The 18,157-nt window shown below is 36.4% G+C and overlaps 1 protein-coding gene across 1 annotated transcript in view; it reads right to left on the bottom strand.

Annotated features, from left to right (window-relative positions):
- LOC128639079 (sialic acid-binding Ig-like lectin 14) overlaps positions 1 to 15,971 on the bottom strand; it is a 298,418-nt gene extending 282,447 nt beyond the window's left edge. The window contains exon 1 of the mRNA XM_053691230.1: positions 15,785 to 15,971. The gene's annotated coding sequence lies outside the window, so the exon portion shown is untranslated. The remainder of the gene's footprint in view (positions 1 to 15,784) is intronic.
- Between the last annotated feature and the right edge of the window lie 2,186 nt (positions 15,972 to 18,157).

Below are 18,157 nucleotides of genomic sequence, written 5' to 3'. Positions count from 1 at the left end.
TGCAATCAATTGCCCCCATGACATTAGGAATACCCCCCAGTCGATAGAAGCCTTGTTTAAGACGGTTCCATTCCTGGGGGGTATGGGGGAAATGAATGTATCTTTGTGTCTGGTTATCTAGAGCAGTCAGAACCTCCCCTAGAATCCTGGAGAAGGTAGACTGCGCTAGGCCAGACACAAGCCCCTCTGTTGACTGGTATGAGCCAGTTGCCAGGAAGTGTACAACACACAACAGCTTCTGCATACCAGTCAGAGCTCGGTTCCTATACGCTTGAGGGTCAATTTCATCCTTCAACACCTCATATAGGTTAATGAGGCTTGCAGATGTCAAGCGATATTTTTCCCTGACCTCCACTTCTGTCATCCCAAACAGGGTGACCCTAACCCTGTGTACCCTTGGTGCTCTTCCCCTCTGCTGATGCCTTCGTCTTATAGGCCCTGCTGGCCTATGGGCAGCTGCAGCAACAGCAGCATGGGGAGCACCAGGAACAGGCACAACAGCAGGAGGAGCAGGGAGGGCAGCAGCAGCAGCTGGAGCAGGGACAGCTACAGCACCATGACCAGGGACCTCAGCAGCAGGGATACCATCCAAAACAGGGGCTTGTAGGGGTTCCAGCACCCCTTGTGCCCCACGACGCTGTCTCACTCTAAATGCTATATACTGCAAGGGAAACATGGTGGCTAATGAGGGTGTGCATTTGCAGGTGTTTTAAGGCTGCAGGTGAGAGGTTGTGCTGTTTGTGATTGGTTTGACACACTTGCAGGGGCAGGAATAATAAATGCTTTTAAGAGGTTAACTATTTGTGAACAAGCTGCTGCTATGTATATTGTTAGGCATGCATTTGTTAGGCCTTCTGAGAGTTACGTTGGTTTCTAAGTCAGTGCAAGGGTACCTGCGCCTTCAATTTGTGGCGAGCTGAGAATGGCGTAGATTTTGAAAAATCTGCGCGCGTAAGTCCTTACGCCGTATATAGGATAGCAAATTGCGCGTGTTTTGTATGTCAGTCTATGGGCCAAAAAACTACGGGCGACGCCAGAAATCTACGCGCGTAACTTCTAGCTTACGCCGTATATAGGATACCAAATCCGCGCAAATATTGGCGTCGCCGGCTTTTGCGGGCGACGATTTATATCGGATCGACCCCCAAATCAGCGTAAATATTGGCGTCGCCGGCTTTTGCGGGCGACGCTTTATATCGGATCGACCCCTTGATCTTTACAAAAGCTAATTTGGCCTGTTATGAGTGGCATTACTTGGTTATTGATAGAGCTTTTCAGTTATTTTGTTATTTTTTTCTACATATAATATTAAGGGTTTTGTGTGTGCTTAAAAATAGCTCAATTCATAGTTAGAATAATGAACTTTAGTAAAATTAAATATTTATATTAATTTATATTCTGTCATGTTAATGTTTAAATTTGAAAACAAAAATATTACATTATTAACTGTAAAATTCATAAACTAGTAAGTAGTGATGTTGCGAATAGTTCGCCGGCGAATAGTTCCAGGTGAACATAGCTTGTTCGCGTTCGCTGCAGCGGGTGAACATATGCAATGTTCGATCTGCCCCCTATTCGTCATCATTGAGTAAAACTTTGACCCTGTACCTCACAGTCAGCAGACACATTCCAGCCAATCAGCAGCAGACCCTCCCTCCCAGACCCTCCTACCTCCTGGACAGCATCCATTTTAGATTAATTCGGAAGCTGCATTCTTAGTGAGAGGAGGGACAGTGTAGCTGCTGCTGATTTAATAGGGAAATCGATAGCTAGGCTAGTGTATTCAGTGTCCACTACAGTCCTGAAGGACTCATCTGATCTCTGCTGTAAGGACAGCACCCCAAAAAGCCCTTCATCAGTCTGCTTTTTTTTTTTCCTGTGTAATCTAATTGCAGTTGCCTGCCTGCCAGCGTGTGTGTCAGGCTCACAGCATATACTGTGCCCACTTGCCCAGTGCCACCACTCATATCTGGTGTAACAGTAGTGTACATTTAAAAAAAACAACACTTTTTTGACTGTGTTAAATAATAGCAGTCAGTTTCCTTCACACGTGTGCGTTTCAGTGCCTGCCAGGGCACAGTGTCACCCCAGTGCAACTCATATCTGGTGTAACAGTAGTGTACATTTAAAAAAAAAAAAACACTTTTTTGACTGTGTTAAATAATAGCAGTCAGTTTCCTTCACACGTGTGCATTTCAGTGCCTGCCAGGGCACAGTGTCACCCCAGTGCAACTCATATCTGGTGTAACAGTAGTGTACATTTAAAAAAAACAACACTTTTTTGACTGTGTTAAATAATAGCAGTCAGTTTCCTTCACACGTGTGCGTTTCAGTGCCTGCCAGGGCACAGTGTCACCCCAGTGCAACTCATATCTGGTGTAACAGTAGTGTACATTTAAAAAAAACAACACTTTTTTGACTGTGTTAAATAATAGCAGTCAGTTTCCTTCACACGTGTGCGTTTCAGTGCCTGCCAGGGCACATTGTCACCCCAGTGCAACTCATATCTGGTGTAACAGTAGTGTACATTTTAAAAAAAACAACACTTTTTTGACTGTGTTAAATAATACCAGAGGAATTTCAGATACTATACAGATATGGTAGGTGTTAAAACAACAAACTGTACAGAATGACTAGAATAGTTAGAGAAAAATACTCCCCTCTTGTGTGACCGCAGCCTTCTTTCAGTCTCTCCCAAAGGACTGTTTATAGATTAGTGGAAATTGGATGTAGAGGTGCTGGTCTTAATGGTATATCCTTTTATATGGTGTTGACACACTGAAGAAAAAAACTTGACTTGTGATTTGCAGAAGTTAACACCAAATATTGTGCTGTATACTTACTCCGAAAAATTCAGAGTTCAGCCTCTTCACATAAGTTTGTAGCCTGATTTGCCCATATTTAGGATTTTACAGATATCTGCAGATAATGGAGATTACACTGAAAGTGGTTGTATCTCACAACATATATAAAATGCAATATACTCACTCCGAATAATTCGGAATAAGGTTCCTCAAAAGTGGGTTTGTAGCTTGAAAAATACTTCCAAAAAGGCAGCAGAGAAAAATACTTGTTGTAAAAAACAAATATTTATTAAAACATGTTGATAAAAGCTCTTATTTTGGCTCTACGCGTTTCAACGACTGAAATCGTCTTTCTCAAGAGCAATAAAAAGTTTGGAAGTGCTGCCTATGGAGTATTACAGGTGTATTTATACAGGTAATCAATGTTCCTGTTCCGGTGAAAACACTGGAATAGGACTCACAAATAAAACAACATTTTTATTTATTCCCATCCGATTGTATTTGAGAATAGTGCAATATGTAGTTTTGCTTAAGCCATCTCGCTTAGAATCTCAATAATTTGTCAAATCGGATCGATATAAATCAATTATAAAATAAAAAGATCATTAACCAATCAGAACAAAGTAACAGAAAGTTCCCTTTCGAGTCCCGATCTTGTGTATTTCCATTTCAGGTCCGACGAAGGTTGCGCTATCACGTGTCACAGTCAGGCCAATCGTAGGATGAACGCTGTTCCAAATGCTCTATGTAGCTTGTGTGAGAGTCTCTTTTACGGTCCGATCAAGAGTCCAATGTCACGTGTCTTTAATGGACCAATCCTGTTTTGAGCGATATTTCCAGACTTTCATTCACTGTGTTCCAATTATAACCAGTTCTTGTCTTTTTTATTTTCTCTAAGGGGTATGTAATGAAAGTGCGGATCACCTTGGGTCATATATTAGTTGTATATAAGACAATAATACATTTTTTAGAACAAAATCATTAGAGTTCTAAAATAAATATTAAAGATTAACTATGTAAATTTCTGGAAATACAATTTCTTGAAATAGAATTTCTTAAGATAAAAATGCCAAATAAAACAAAGCAAAATAATAATATCTACTTTTCAGTTGTGATCATAACATTAAAATTATTCGATCATGTCATGATTTCGAGTGAAAATTCTTATTAGCTTGTTGATACTATCTTTTGTATGTCTATATGTAGCATAACTCCTTCTCATAAGTTGATACATGATACATGAATAACGGTTATTTTGTATTATATATTAAATTGGGTTTGCTTCAATAAGTGAATTGGTATTACCTACTATTTAAGTATTCTCCTAACTGTGAATGGTTGAAAAAATAAAATATAATAAAAAATATAATAAAAAATAAAAAATAGGGAGACCTATCATTAGTGGGGTAGATTCTTTGACATGTAATCTATCGGCTTTTATAGATCACTTTTTGCAACCCTATGCACGAACAGCAAGATCATACCTTAAAGACACTAAACAAGTACTTAATATACTTAAAGATATGAAATGGGAACCAGGTTATTCATGGTTAACGATGGATGTAACATCTTTATATTCCATCATTGACCATCAGAAAGGCATAGCAGCCATAAAATGGAAACTTGAACAAGACAAGGATTTATCTACTGCATTATTAGAATTTATTCTTATATCAATAGAATTCATATTAAAACATAATTTTTTTGGTTCAATAATAAACAGTACCTTCAGATATGTGGCACCGCCATGGGCACCAGGTTCGCCCCAAGTTACGTGAATATATACATGGACCACTATGAACACACTTATGTATGGTCATGTGACGTGGTTGGGGCGAGCCTGGTATCCTGGCGGAGGTACATAGATGATGTTCTTTGTGTCTGGAATAATGACGAAGAATCATTAAAATCTTTTGTTTCCCATTTAAATAACAACAATATAGGTATAGTACTGACACCAGAATTCAATAAAACCGAAATTAATTTCTTGGACCTGACAATCTTTGTAGAAGCGGGTAATGTACATACTAAAACCTTCTTTAAAAGTTGTGATATGAATACCTATATCAGAAGAGATAGCGAACATCATCCAACTTGGTTAAAAGCAATTCCCAAAGGGCAATTTCTCCGTATAAGAAGAAATTGCTATACTATAGATGATTTTAATATACAATCTAAAATTATCAAAGAAAGGTTTGAACATAAAGGTTATGATAGCAACACTCTAGAACAAGATAGAGTTGAAGTTGGAAATAGAGACCGACATCTCCTAATTACAAATAAAAAATAAGAACCCTTACATAATCAAAATTTTCCCAGGTTTATCACCACTTACAATAGTGGTCATAAACAAATCAAACACATTATAAATCAAAATTGGAATGTCCTTAAGAATGATGAATATTTGAATAATATCATCCCAAAAAAACCTATCATAACTTTCAGAAAAGGAACCAGCTTTAAACAAAAATTAGCACCGTCTCTTATAAAAGGGATGAAGCCCCCTAAACCCATACAGATTGCAAACCTAACAGGGTTCTATACCTGTGGACATTGCAAGGCGTGTAACTATACAAAAAAAACACATAAGACATTCACTTCCACCACAACAGGAAAAACATATACAATAAAAGATTTCATCAGTTGTAAAACAAAAAAATTAATTTATTTATTACAGTGCAACTGCCAGATTCAATATTTGGGTCAGACCTCAAGATTTGTAAAGACACGAATACTAGAACATCTTAATAAAATTGAAAAGGAGAAGGAAGATCATGGAGTTCCATTACACTATAATAACTGCTCACTATATGATAAAAAACATCTATCATGGATTGGTATAGAAAAAGTTTCACTACATTGGAGAGGGGGTGAGAAAGAAAGAGAATTAAACAAAAGAGAGCTATGGTGGATACACACATTAAAAACATATGGACACTATGGATTAAATAAAGATATCAGAGTGGCAGTGTTTATTTAATAAACAAACATTAAATAAAAAGATATAACATAAAAGAACCACACAATAATCATTCACATTATTATTTTTTTCATTACCCCAATTTTATTTTATTTTATTTTATTTTTATTTTATCCAATTTAAATTTTTATTTTATTTTTTATTTTTTATTATATATTTTTTATTATATTTTATTTTTTCAACCATTCACAGTTAGGAGAATACTTAAATAGTAGGTAATACCAATTCACTTATTGAAGCAAACCCAATTTAATATATAATACAAAAAAAACGTTATTTATCCATGTATTCATGTATCATGTATCAACTTATGAGAAGGAGTTATGCTACATATAGACATACAAAAGATAGTATCAACAAGCTAATAAGAATTTTCACTTGGAATCATGACATGATCGAATAATTTTAATGTTATGACCACAACTGAAAAGTAGATATTATTATTTTGCTTTGTTTTATTTGGCATTTTTATCTTAAGAAATTTTATTTCAAGAAATTGTATTTCCAGAAATTTACATAGTTAATCTTTAATATTTATTTTATAACTCTAATGATTTTGTTCTATAAAATGTATTATTGTCTTATATACAACTAATATATGACCCAAGGTGATCCGCACTTTCATTACATACCCTTTAGAGAAAATAAAAAAGACAAGAACTGGTTATAATTGGAACACGGTGAATGAAAGTCTGAAAATATCGCTCAAAACAGGATTGGTCCATTAAAGACACGTGACATTGGACTCTTGATCGGACCGTAAAAGAAACTCTCACACAAGCTACATAGAGCATTTGGAACAGCGTTCATCATACGATTGGCCCGACTGTGACACGTGATAGCGCAACCTTCGTCGGACCTGAAAGGGAAATACACAAGATCAGAACTCGAAAGGGAACTTTCTGTTACTTCGTTCTGATTGGTTAGCGATCTATTTATTTTATAATTGATTTATATCGATCCGATTTGACAAATTATTGAGATTCTAAGCGAGATGGCTTAAGCAAAACTACATATTGCACTATTCTCAAATACAATTGGATAGGGAAAAATAAAAATGTTGTTTTATTTGTGAGTCCTATTCCGGTGTTTTCACCGGAACAGGAACATTGATTACCTGTATAAATACACCTCTAATACTCCATAGGCAGCACTTCCAAACTTTTTATTGCTCTTGAGAAAGACGATTTCAGTCGTTGAAACGCGTAGAGCCAAAATAAGAGCTTTTATCAACATGTTTTAATAAATATTTGTTTTTACAACAAGTATTTTTCTCTGCTGCCTTCTTGGAAGTATTTTTCAAGCTACAAACCCACTTTTGGGGAACCGGATTCCGAATTATTCGGAGTGAGTATATTGCATTTTATATATGTTGTGAGATACAACCACTTTCAGTGTAATCTCCATTGTCTGCAGATATCTGTAAAATCCTAAATATGGGCAAATCAGGCTACAAACGTATGTGAAGAGGCTGAACTCTGATTTTTTCGGAGTAAGTATACCGCACAATATTTAGTGTTAACTTCTGCAAATCACAAGTCAAGTTTTTTTCTTCAGTGTGTCAACACCATATAAAAGGATATACCATTAAGACCAGCGCCTCTACATCCAATTTCCACTTAAATAATAGCAGTCAGTTTCCTTCACACGTGTGCGTTTCAGTGCCTGCCAGGGCACAGTGTCACCCCAGTGCAACTCATATCTGGTGTAACAGTAGTGTACATTTAAATAAAACAACACTTTTTTGACTGTATTAAATAATAGCAGTCAGTTTCCTTCACACATGTGCGTTTCAGTGCCTGCCAGGGCACAGTGTCACCCCAGTGCAACTCATATCTGGTGTAACAGTAGTGTACATTTAAAAAAAACAACACTTTTTTGACTGTGAAATAATAGCAGTCAGTTTCCTTCACACGTGTGCGTTTCAGTGCCTGCCTGCCAGGGCACAGTGTAACACCAGTGCAACTCATATCTGGTGTAACAGTAGTGTACATTTAAAAAAAAAAACAACACTGATAGGGGACGTAACAGGGATTAAACTGATAAGAATAGTACTACTTAACACACCACTCCTATCTGGTGGCTCATTAGATTGCACGCGCAGTGCCCCAAATTTGAAGTAGGAGGACCGACCAAGCATCTTTTTCCATCTCCCGGGTTCCAAAAATCGATGCGATATACATGTCCCCTGATATGGGACGTAACAGGGATTAAACTGATAGGAATAGTACTACTTAACACACCTTATAATAATGCAGAGAGAGACAATGCAGAGAGAGGAGTCTGAAGAAGAGGAGTCAGAGGAGGAAGGTGGCTTTGAGGAGGTGGAAGACCAAACACAGCAGGCGTCCCAGGGGGCTTGTTGTCACCTTTCGGGGACCTTTTGGTGTTGTACGTGGCTGGGTGGAGGAAGAGATCTTCAATGACATCAGTGAGGACAAGGAACAGGACATGGCTAGCTTGGTATCCAGGAGATTATTATAGATAGCGCAAATTGAGGGTATATAGGCTAGTGAATTCTAGGGATCTTCCTCAAAAATCCCCAAAAATATGGATACAGGAACTAGTATATTATATAGTGAGGCTAGGTTAAAATTGGAAAAGATAATAAGATCTCATTGGAAAATCCTAAAATCAGATCCCCAATTAGGAGAAAGACTTCCAAACAATCCGAAATGTGTGTATAGAAAGACAAAAAATTTAAAAAGCAAGCTAGCACCCACTTTTAAACAAAACAATTATAACATAATCAAAGGTGTTTTAGGTGATAAATTGCAAGGTTTTTATCCTTGTATATCCTGTAAGGCATGTAAACATGCAAACAAAACAAAAATCTTCACATCCACTAACACGAAAAGAGAATATAAAATTAAGGAGACAATTAGGTGTATGGATATAAATGTTATCTATCTAATAACCTGTAAAAAAATTTGGAAAACAATACATAGGAGAGACAGAAAGAAAAGTAAGAGAGAGAATAAGAGAGCACTTGAACTCTATAGAAAACTCAGAAACAGAACGAAATAAAGATCTCCCGGTAGCCAAACATTTTAGAACGTGCTGTAATAATAATTTAAAATAGTTTAATTTTACAGCAATAACCAAATTAAATGAGAAAAAGAGAGGGGGTAATCAATCAAATGCACTTCTACAAAAAGAGGCAAAGTGGATTTTTGAACTCCCAACCTTAAAACCAAAAGGGTTAAACCAGGACTTCAGTCTAAATTGTTTTTTAAATATATAATCTCTACCTATATCTAGATGCTAGCTCTAAGCGTTGGCATAAAGGCACCCTTAAACTAAGTAATATGGTCCAAGAAATCCTATAAGATCGCTATGATCAACTTTTGATAAAACAAATTATGTATTAATTTATAACTATATGAACTGTTATCAGCAACAGTGAAATTCTTCCATTTTTAGATATATGTTGTTTTGTTTTTTTAATTAATTTAATTTAATTTCCCAAATTTAATAAGATTTTTTAAATATAAGCGACCAAAATGCCCAAAGAGATGGTTTTTAATAAATTAAATGATTTTATTATATATGAGCCTGAAATTCTTAATGTTTATATAACTAATTATGTTATATAACTCAATGATGAAATGCTTTATATGTTCAATACCCATTTATTATTTATTTTGTATTAGGCATTAAATCTGATTTTTTATTATGCATTAAACTTGATTATTATACCGAATTACACAATCAATGTGGCAAGAGGAATTGCCTAGAAAGAAATGATTTAGGCACAAGATACAGTGAGCGAATAGGAGGCCAAAGAGGGCTATTTAAACTAAGGAATGAATATGGAGACATAGCTTGACAAAGGCTGAAGTGTATTCAGAGGAAACGCGTTGCTCAATCTCCATACCGTTAGGCTCAAACAAATAGGACTGAAGACAGTGAACAACAGCCGTAGAGCCGTCACTCACGACCTAAGAGGAAACTCCCCCAACAGAGATCCAATCAGAGGCCCTTCCGGTGAAGGCGCGGACTTTGAAACACACAGCACGAGACGTTGAAAGGAGCAGGACGGCTCCAGAATCGGCTAGGACGAGCTTCACTTTACAGGATTTAAACCTGCACCACGAACATCTTAAGGTAAATGCAAACAAGTGCACTTGTGAAGGACCGCTAGCTACCAGTTTTTTCAATAATAACTAGATTCAAGAAAGGACCGTCATAAACAATTGAGAAATAATGGTTACAATACGAAGGGACTCACTGAAAGACAAAGTGACCGTGAGCTAACCTTTAACTTGGATCTGATATAAATATATTTGTGAAAAAGCTGTGTATTTTTATACGGTTTTGATTACCCTATTACCTATTATTTAGCAAATGCTTATACTATGTGGTAATGCGGTTACTTTGTAATAAGGAGCATATATTTAGACATTTTGAAACTAGTCAGATAATTGATACTATTGTATAATTTAAATATTTAGGTTGATTCTATTGCAATATTTAAATATTAAGGTTGGCCAACCACATCCAGTTTTAAGTATCCATATTTGGGCATTTAGGATCAACTTATTTAAAGAATTTGTTTCATTTTTTATTGTGTATTTTTAAAAAAAACATGGTTTTATAAATAACTTATCAATATAATTAGACTCTCTCTATCTGTGGGTATTAGCCTTTTTGGCGCTTGTGTCTTCTTCCAATCCTAGTAGCTTGGTATCCAACCTTGTGCAAATGGGGAGTTTGCAGTTGTGCAAATGGACTGTTTGCAGTTGTTTGCGGTGCGTTAAACGGGGAGTTTGGTCTGTCACTGTGAAGAGGGCGTAACCCTTACATTACCTGATCGATACAACATCATACCTGATGTTTTAAAGCATGTTATTCCAAACAATTTAGGAATGTTAGGTGATTTATGCCCTTTATGGATTAAAACCAGACTCTGCATCAACTATGTAGTTTTCCATGGCAGTTTTGCCATGGATCCCCCTCCGGCATGCCACAGTCCAGGTGTTAGTCCCCTTGAAACAACTTTTCCATCACTATTGTGGCCAGAAAGAGTCCCTGTGGGTTTTAAAATTCGCCTGCCTATTGAAGTCAATGACGGTTCGCCCGGTTCGCACGTTCGCGAACAGTTGTGGAAGTTCGCGAACCCAAATTTTTATGCTCGCGACATCACTACTAGTAAGTACAAATAATTTAATTCAAACATATTAGGCAGTCATCAGTATTAAATGAATTATCTGACATAGCATTTTCATGTTGGCTGTGTATCTTTTGCTTTCCTAAAAGTTTGCTACAATTCCCTTAAAATGCCTGAGATACCCATGTTTCATTTAATTTCTAATTTATTTTACTTAGATTCTGCTGTTATGATTTTTACTAATTCCTGTGGTTTTACTAATTCAATCTTTGGCTCTTCCATTGGATTAAATGGCTTAGCAGACCAAGCAAAATATCAGGCAAACTGCCCTGGAATTCAAATGGATTGGAATAGAGGCCTGTGTTAGAAATATTTACTCTGTTTTGCAGTCTAGGAACATGACCATTCAAAATCTCTCTTGTTTAACTTATTATTATTATTATTATCAGGTATTTATAAAGCGCCAGCAGATTACGTAGCGCTATACAAGAAATAATGGAACATTACAGGGATGCATTACATACACAAACAAACAAGTACAGTATTGGGGTACATTACAGTTGTAGGTGAAATAATTGAGTTATACAAAAGGAGAGGAATGCCCTGCCCTTGAGCACAATCAGTAGTAGTTCACTTTAAATACACAGTGGCCTACAGGTAGAGAGGCTCTCAAGCTTACAATCTAAAGGAGAGGGATTGGACACAAAAGGTGAGGAAGAAGGGAAATATGTCTGATATAAGGCAGTGTAAACTGAGAGTGAGTGAAATGTGTGGTGAGTAAATGAGAGTTGGGAAAGTGTAACAGAATATGATAAAGTGTCAGTTCAGAGCAGGGCCGCCACTAGAAATTTTGGGGCCCCTGACTCATCCATTGATCAGGGCCCCCCCCCCTTCCTTTTACATGTGCAATTTTTGACCAAGTGACTAAAACGTATATGCACTTTATTTTTAATTGTCTATTTAAACTTGGAAATGTTGTAATGGTAGTGACATACACACACACAGACACACTCGTACACTGAAACACACAAACACACTCACACATAAGGATTCACATATAGACACTCCAGCAGACACGCAAAGAAACACACTCAGACACAGACACCCAAACAGACACTCAGCACTTGTTTACATTGACCTGACAAGTAATGAGGTAAACTACAGTTTTGTAAAAAAAAGGAGATTTAGAAAACAAAATATGGAGTTCTGATTATCTTTTTGTAAAGGAAGATGACAACTAAATTATGACAACAGCATGCAGTGGCTGAAATGAAGGGCCCTGAACTGCCTAAACAATAATTTAAAGGTTAAATGGTGGATTGGTTACTTCCGGAAAGGTCTTGTTAGTCTCAAAGTCTGTAGAAAGATGTGAATAATTAGTAGTAAGGTCAAAATGTCTTAAAAAGGAACAAACAATGGACACACCCACACAAACTCAAACTTGCACATACACCCAAGGAAACACCAACAGAGACAGCCTCAGAAAACACACAAAGACATACACACACACACACACAGAGACACCCACAGAAAACACACAAAGACATACACACACAGAGAGACAACCACATAAAAAACACAGAAAGACATACATACACACACTCTCACTGAGACATCCACAGAAATCACACAAAGACATACACACACCCTCACAGGGACACCCACATAAAACACACACCCTCACAGAGACATCCACAGAAAACACATACATACATACATACATACACACACACACACACACCCTCACAGAGACATCCACAGAAAACACAGACATACACACCCACCCTCACAGAGGCATCCAGAGAAAATACACAAAGACAAACATACACACACCCTCAAAGAGACACCCACAGAAAAAGCTCAAAGACATATGCACACACCCTCACAGACATCCACAGAAAAATGCACAAATACATACACACCCACCCTCACAGAGAGACCCACAGATAAAAAATGCATACACACTCCTAGAGAAACAAACCAAAGTACAAATATATAAACACAGACACCCACAGAAACACTCACAGGAGGAAACATTTATGCACCTTGCATCCCCTAAATCAACAGTGTGTGACATGCATGATAAAAGAATTATAGAAATTAATAGATCACTTTTTAAAGAATAATATTTGTAAATGTGCAAACAAAAATAATTCTGTGAATTCAAAATTGTACATTAATGAGCTGGGTAGATGGCTAGATGAAGAAAAGTACCTTTAAAAGGTTGACATATGTTTGTTTTTTCCCCATTTTCCCCAACCAAGAGCACCACTTCAAATATAGTGTACAAATATTCCCAGCTGTCAGCTGTACTTATGGATTTTGAAAATGCTGTACTATTGTCTTGGTGGGACAATAAACTGTGGTACTCATACCATTAGATCTGGTTAAATGCAGGATTTAGGCTTGTTGATATGTATTTCAAAATTAAGTCAGCTGTAGTGTAAACTGAACAGTTTTCAGTTAACCTGTCTCATTTCAAAGACTGAGCAATCTTAGTCTGAGAGTATAAAATTTTATGCAGATGTAAAAATCTTAGATAAAATGCCTCCTTGCATCTGGAAAGTCCTTGCATAAAGGGGCAGTAAACTGGAATGTAATGCATCTACCATTTGTGTATTGAGGAGGAAACATTTCTGCATGGTTTTAAATATAGAATTTCTACAGCATTGTCAAATAATCATAAATACACTGCTGCTAAAAAAATGTGTTTTTATGGACCCCTAGCCCCACCAAACAACTACTACCACACTGAAGTTACAATCCAAAATTGCACAAAGAAATAAAAAACATTTGCTAAGTAAGTACTACCTCCTCTGCAAATGAAAGTGATCTGCCGTCTGACTCAGGTACACACTGTACAAAGTGCCAAGTATGTCTCACACTGTGCATAGTGGTTTAGTGCACACTAAGAAATCCTCTCAAATGATAATACTTTACTCCTTGTAATAACATTTCTCATGCTCAATTAGCACTCTGCTGTAGTACCCACTGGTGGCTGCCCAAATTTAAAAAAAAAAAAAAAAAAAAAAAAAAAATTTTTTTTTTTTTTTTTTTTTTTTTTAGTTCTTGCCTCATGGGGCCCCCCTGGCTCATTGGGCCCCTGACAAGAGTCACCCCTGTCACCCCCTGATGGCGGCCCTGGTTCAGAGGCTGTGAGTGTGAAGTAGTGTCTCTATCCTGGATCATTAGTGACAGCTGCACCTAATTGCTGTTAGGTGTTTATATATTAAGGTAAAAACCAGAGTGGGAGGTGGAGGGAGGCTTGGCGGGCTAGTGCGTGCAGAGAGTCTGTAGGATTGTTGTTGCAGTGAGGTCTGTGTGAGAAAGAGAGTTGTAAATGAAAAACTATCTGTTAACAAAGGGTAGGTGTATGGGGGGGAGGTGTAGCTGGGAGAGAGGAAATGTTAAAACCCAATTCCAAATTAGCCCAACAGATATAAAAACAAAATGCACTCATTGTCTTGATTGGAGATAGATGAATGATTGGAGATAGATGAACTTATCCCCTTTGGTGTTAGTAATTATGGAAATATAGAAATAAGCTACTGCACTGATCAATAACCTACTGTGTAGCATGTTTTAGGGTCAGGTAAAAGTATTTTACATATTGTCTTTGCTATACATATTTTATGGGGAATTCCTTTTTTTATTTAATGTCCTTTAATATTAGTTAGTGACACTACACTTTTTTTTATCAATACTTCATGTTTATTTTAAATATAAATATTATTTAACTCTCTGGAACCATTATATATTGAACCCTATTTATCAGATAGTCATCCTATCAAACAACCTTAGCAACAAGCCAGCAGCAGACCCTGTTCACCTGCTGCCTAAATTTATTATTGCTCAAGAAAGGTCTTGTGCAGCACCACTTCCTGATCAAGTCATACCTGTCAATTACCCCAAGCTTGTTGATGGATTAAAGGGATAATAAAGTCTAAATTAAACGTTCATAATTCAGATAGGGAATGTAATTTAAACAACTTTCTAATTTACTTTTATCATCAAGTTTGCTTTGTTCTTTTGATATTCTTAGTTGAAAGCTAAACCTAGGTAGGCTCATATGCTAATTTCTAAGCACTTGAAAGCTGCCTCTCATCTGAATGCATTTGACAGTTTCAAATAGTTAACACTGTGCTCACACAAGTGAAGTTATTTAAGAGTCCACACTAATTGCCTGTAATGCAAGTCTGTCAAAAGATCTGAGATAAGGAGGCAGTCAGCAGAAGCTTACATACAAGGTAAATACAGAGGTAAAAAGTATATGCAAAACTGGGGAATGGTAAATAAAGGGATTATCTATATTTTTAAACAATAAAATTTTTGGTCTTCCAACTGCTGGGTGGCAGGCTGACATGAGTAAGTCTGCACCACCACAAGGGTTCCAGTGCTGCCTGACATGAAACCCACATTTTTTTCTTTTTATGATTCCGATAGAGAATACAATTTAAAAATTCCACTTTACTCCTATTATCATATTTGCTTTGTACTCATGTTATTCTTTGTTGAAGAGATATCTAAATAGGTAGTGTGCACATGCCTGCAGCAGTGCTTAACAGGAAATAGTGCGACCATCTATTGATAATGTATAACATGTTGCAAACTGCTGCAGAGACATGCACACTCCTGAACTTAGCTTCTTGCTTTTTATCAAAGGATCTGAATCATGTAAGAAAAAAATGGGGTGTATGTCCCTTTAATAAATGGAGCTCTTTATGTTTCACATTCAGTCAAACAATTTTATAGATTCATCAAGGTTATCAATACATTTCTATCTATGCCACACTAAAAATACAACAGATCTATAATAAGACAACATTGAGATCCGTTGTCCCCACGCTTTACGTAGTGACAGATATTATTGTTATACAAACGTGTACTTACAAGTTATAGAAGACAATATCGTCTAGCACGCTGTCATTTGTAAAACCAAATGGATATAATTTGGATGTCTCTTATGTCTTCTAGGGCTAATTTCTTTGCTGTTGTGTATATTCCCATTTATAGTTCCATTTGTCAAGCTCTATAGTATAGCTTCTCTTTCTCTGAGTGTTTCACTCTCCTCTGTTTAGCTTGGCTTCGTGTATTCTATACTGCTCAGACTGCATCACTCAGACAAGCCCACTTTACATATGTGTGTAGGTTTCACAATACTGCTTTCTGCACTGCAATACAAAAGCAGAAGTGAGATAAAGGGAGAGATGTAATTGCATCCTGACTTCCTATTCAATGTATTCATTTTACCCATACTTAACTGCGTAAAGGACATCATTTCACTAATGACATAGCTTAACATTATTAGACCATAACATTAGAGCATTTTATTTTCATGTAGACACATGTTGGTAATTACATAATTTGTTTAAAGGGACAGTCTACACCAGAATTTTTATTGTTTTAAAAGATAGATAATCCCTTTATTACCCATTTCCCAGTTTTGCATAACCAACACAGTTATAATAATATACTTTAAACCTCTGTGATTATCTTGTATCTAAGCCTCTGCAAACTGCCCCTTTTTTCAGCTCTTTTGACAGACTTGCAGTCTAGCCAATCAGTGCCTGCTCCCAGATAACTTCTCGTGCACGAGCACAGTGTTATCTATATGAAATACGTAAACTAACCCCTCTAGTGGTGAAAAACTGTTAAAATGCAAAATGAAAGAGGTGGGCTTCAAGGTCTATTAGCATATGAACCTCCTAGGTTAAGCTTTCAACTAAGAATACCAAGAGAACAAAGCAAAATTGGTGATAAAAGTAAATTGTAAAATTGTTTAAAATTACATGCTCTATCTGAATCATGAAAGTTTATTTTGGCCTAGACTGTCCCTTTAACATCAATCCATTCATGGATAATATATAGAGACCATGTAATCATATAAATTCCAAGTATTTCCATTAAAAAAAACATGGTATTTGACTGCGTGTGTGTTTTTATATGTATGAATATTTGCACATACATATTAACACATAAATACACATGTAAACATACACACATACAAATATTTAGACATATATGTGTATACTTATGATCCCTTCCTAGTCAAACATCTTGTCATATGCCATATTCCTTTAAAACCCTTAAACCATTTTTCAATAATAAACTTATTATTTGTTTTTATTAAAGATGTTTATAAATGAGTGTGATACTTAATTTTAATATATTTTACATGTGTTTTATGAAACTTTATCTTCAGATCTCTCCATTCACAGCAGAATTAAATTCAAAATTCTCACCCTGACATACAAAGCCCTTACCAGTGCTGTTCTCAGTAATCAACAAACATATTCCAGCCTGCCGCTAAGATCCAACAATGACCTGCTCCTTGCATCTTCTATCATCACCTCTTCACATGCTAGACTGCATCACTTCTTTCGTGCAGCACCAACCCATTGGAACGCACTTCCTCGCACTGTCAGACTTTCCCCTAATCTATCTTCTTTTAAATGCTCCTTAAAGACATTTTTGTTCAGGGAAGACTAATACCAAACTCAGTAACAAATGCATAACACTTACCTAAGTATTGCCCTCACCTAACTCTGTATTAACACCATTCTCACCCTTGCTATCCTCACCTCCTGTTTCTCATCCTCCTACCCTCCTAGATTGCAAGTTCCCACAGGAATAGGGCAATAAACTCCTCCTGTATTTGTTTGTCAAATTTTGTCTTGTCTTTTTCAAGTGTTGTATCATTGTTTTACTTATTTCAATTGTACCCATTGATAGTGCTGCAGAATATGGTGGTGCTTTATTATATACAATAAGTATTTATAATAATAATAATAATATCAGGTCCCGCTAATACTTCTAGCACTATTTTGGCTTTCGCTTAAGCGGAAGCCATAATTTTTAACTTGTAATATCAGCAATATTTAGCACAGTCACGATGGTCATTGAAAGTGTAAGGCACACTTAAGGGATGTCGGCCATAAAAAACCTTTGGTAAATCTGTTTTATCATGGACTTGTAATTTGCATGCTAATTTTAGCAAGGTCCAACGATAATGAAATTAAATACAATCATTTAAACATTCAAAGGTAAATTTTAAAATCATCAAAATTACTATTATTAATTGCACACTTCTCCTGCATTAAAATGAGAGGTTAAGTGGGAAAATCTGTATTCAAATATATTAGGCAGTAAGGGGTAATTCAGCTCCTATTACACCTTCTTTGAGACTGGTGCAATTTCAATTGAAACTATAACACAATTTTTGTACTGGAAAAATATTGGATCGGATATTGGAAAGTTTACCCA

Source organism: Bombina bombina, chromosome 8, assembly GCF_027579735.1.
Source record: "Bombina bombina isolate aBomBom1 chromosome 8, aBomBom1.pri, whole genome shotgun sequence".
NCBI classification, from domain to species: domain Eukaryota; kingdom Metazoa; phylum Chordata; class Amphibia; order Anura; family Bombinatoridae; genus Bombina; species Bombina bombina.
This window is presented reverse-complemented; position numbering and strand designations above follow the sequence as displayed.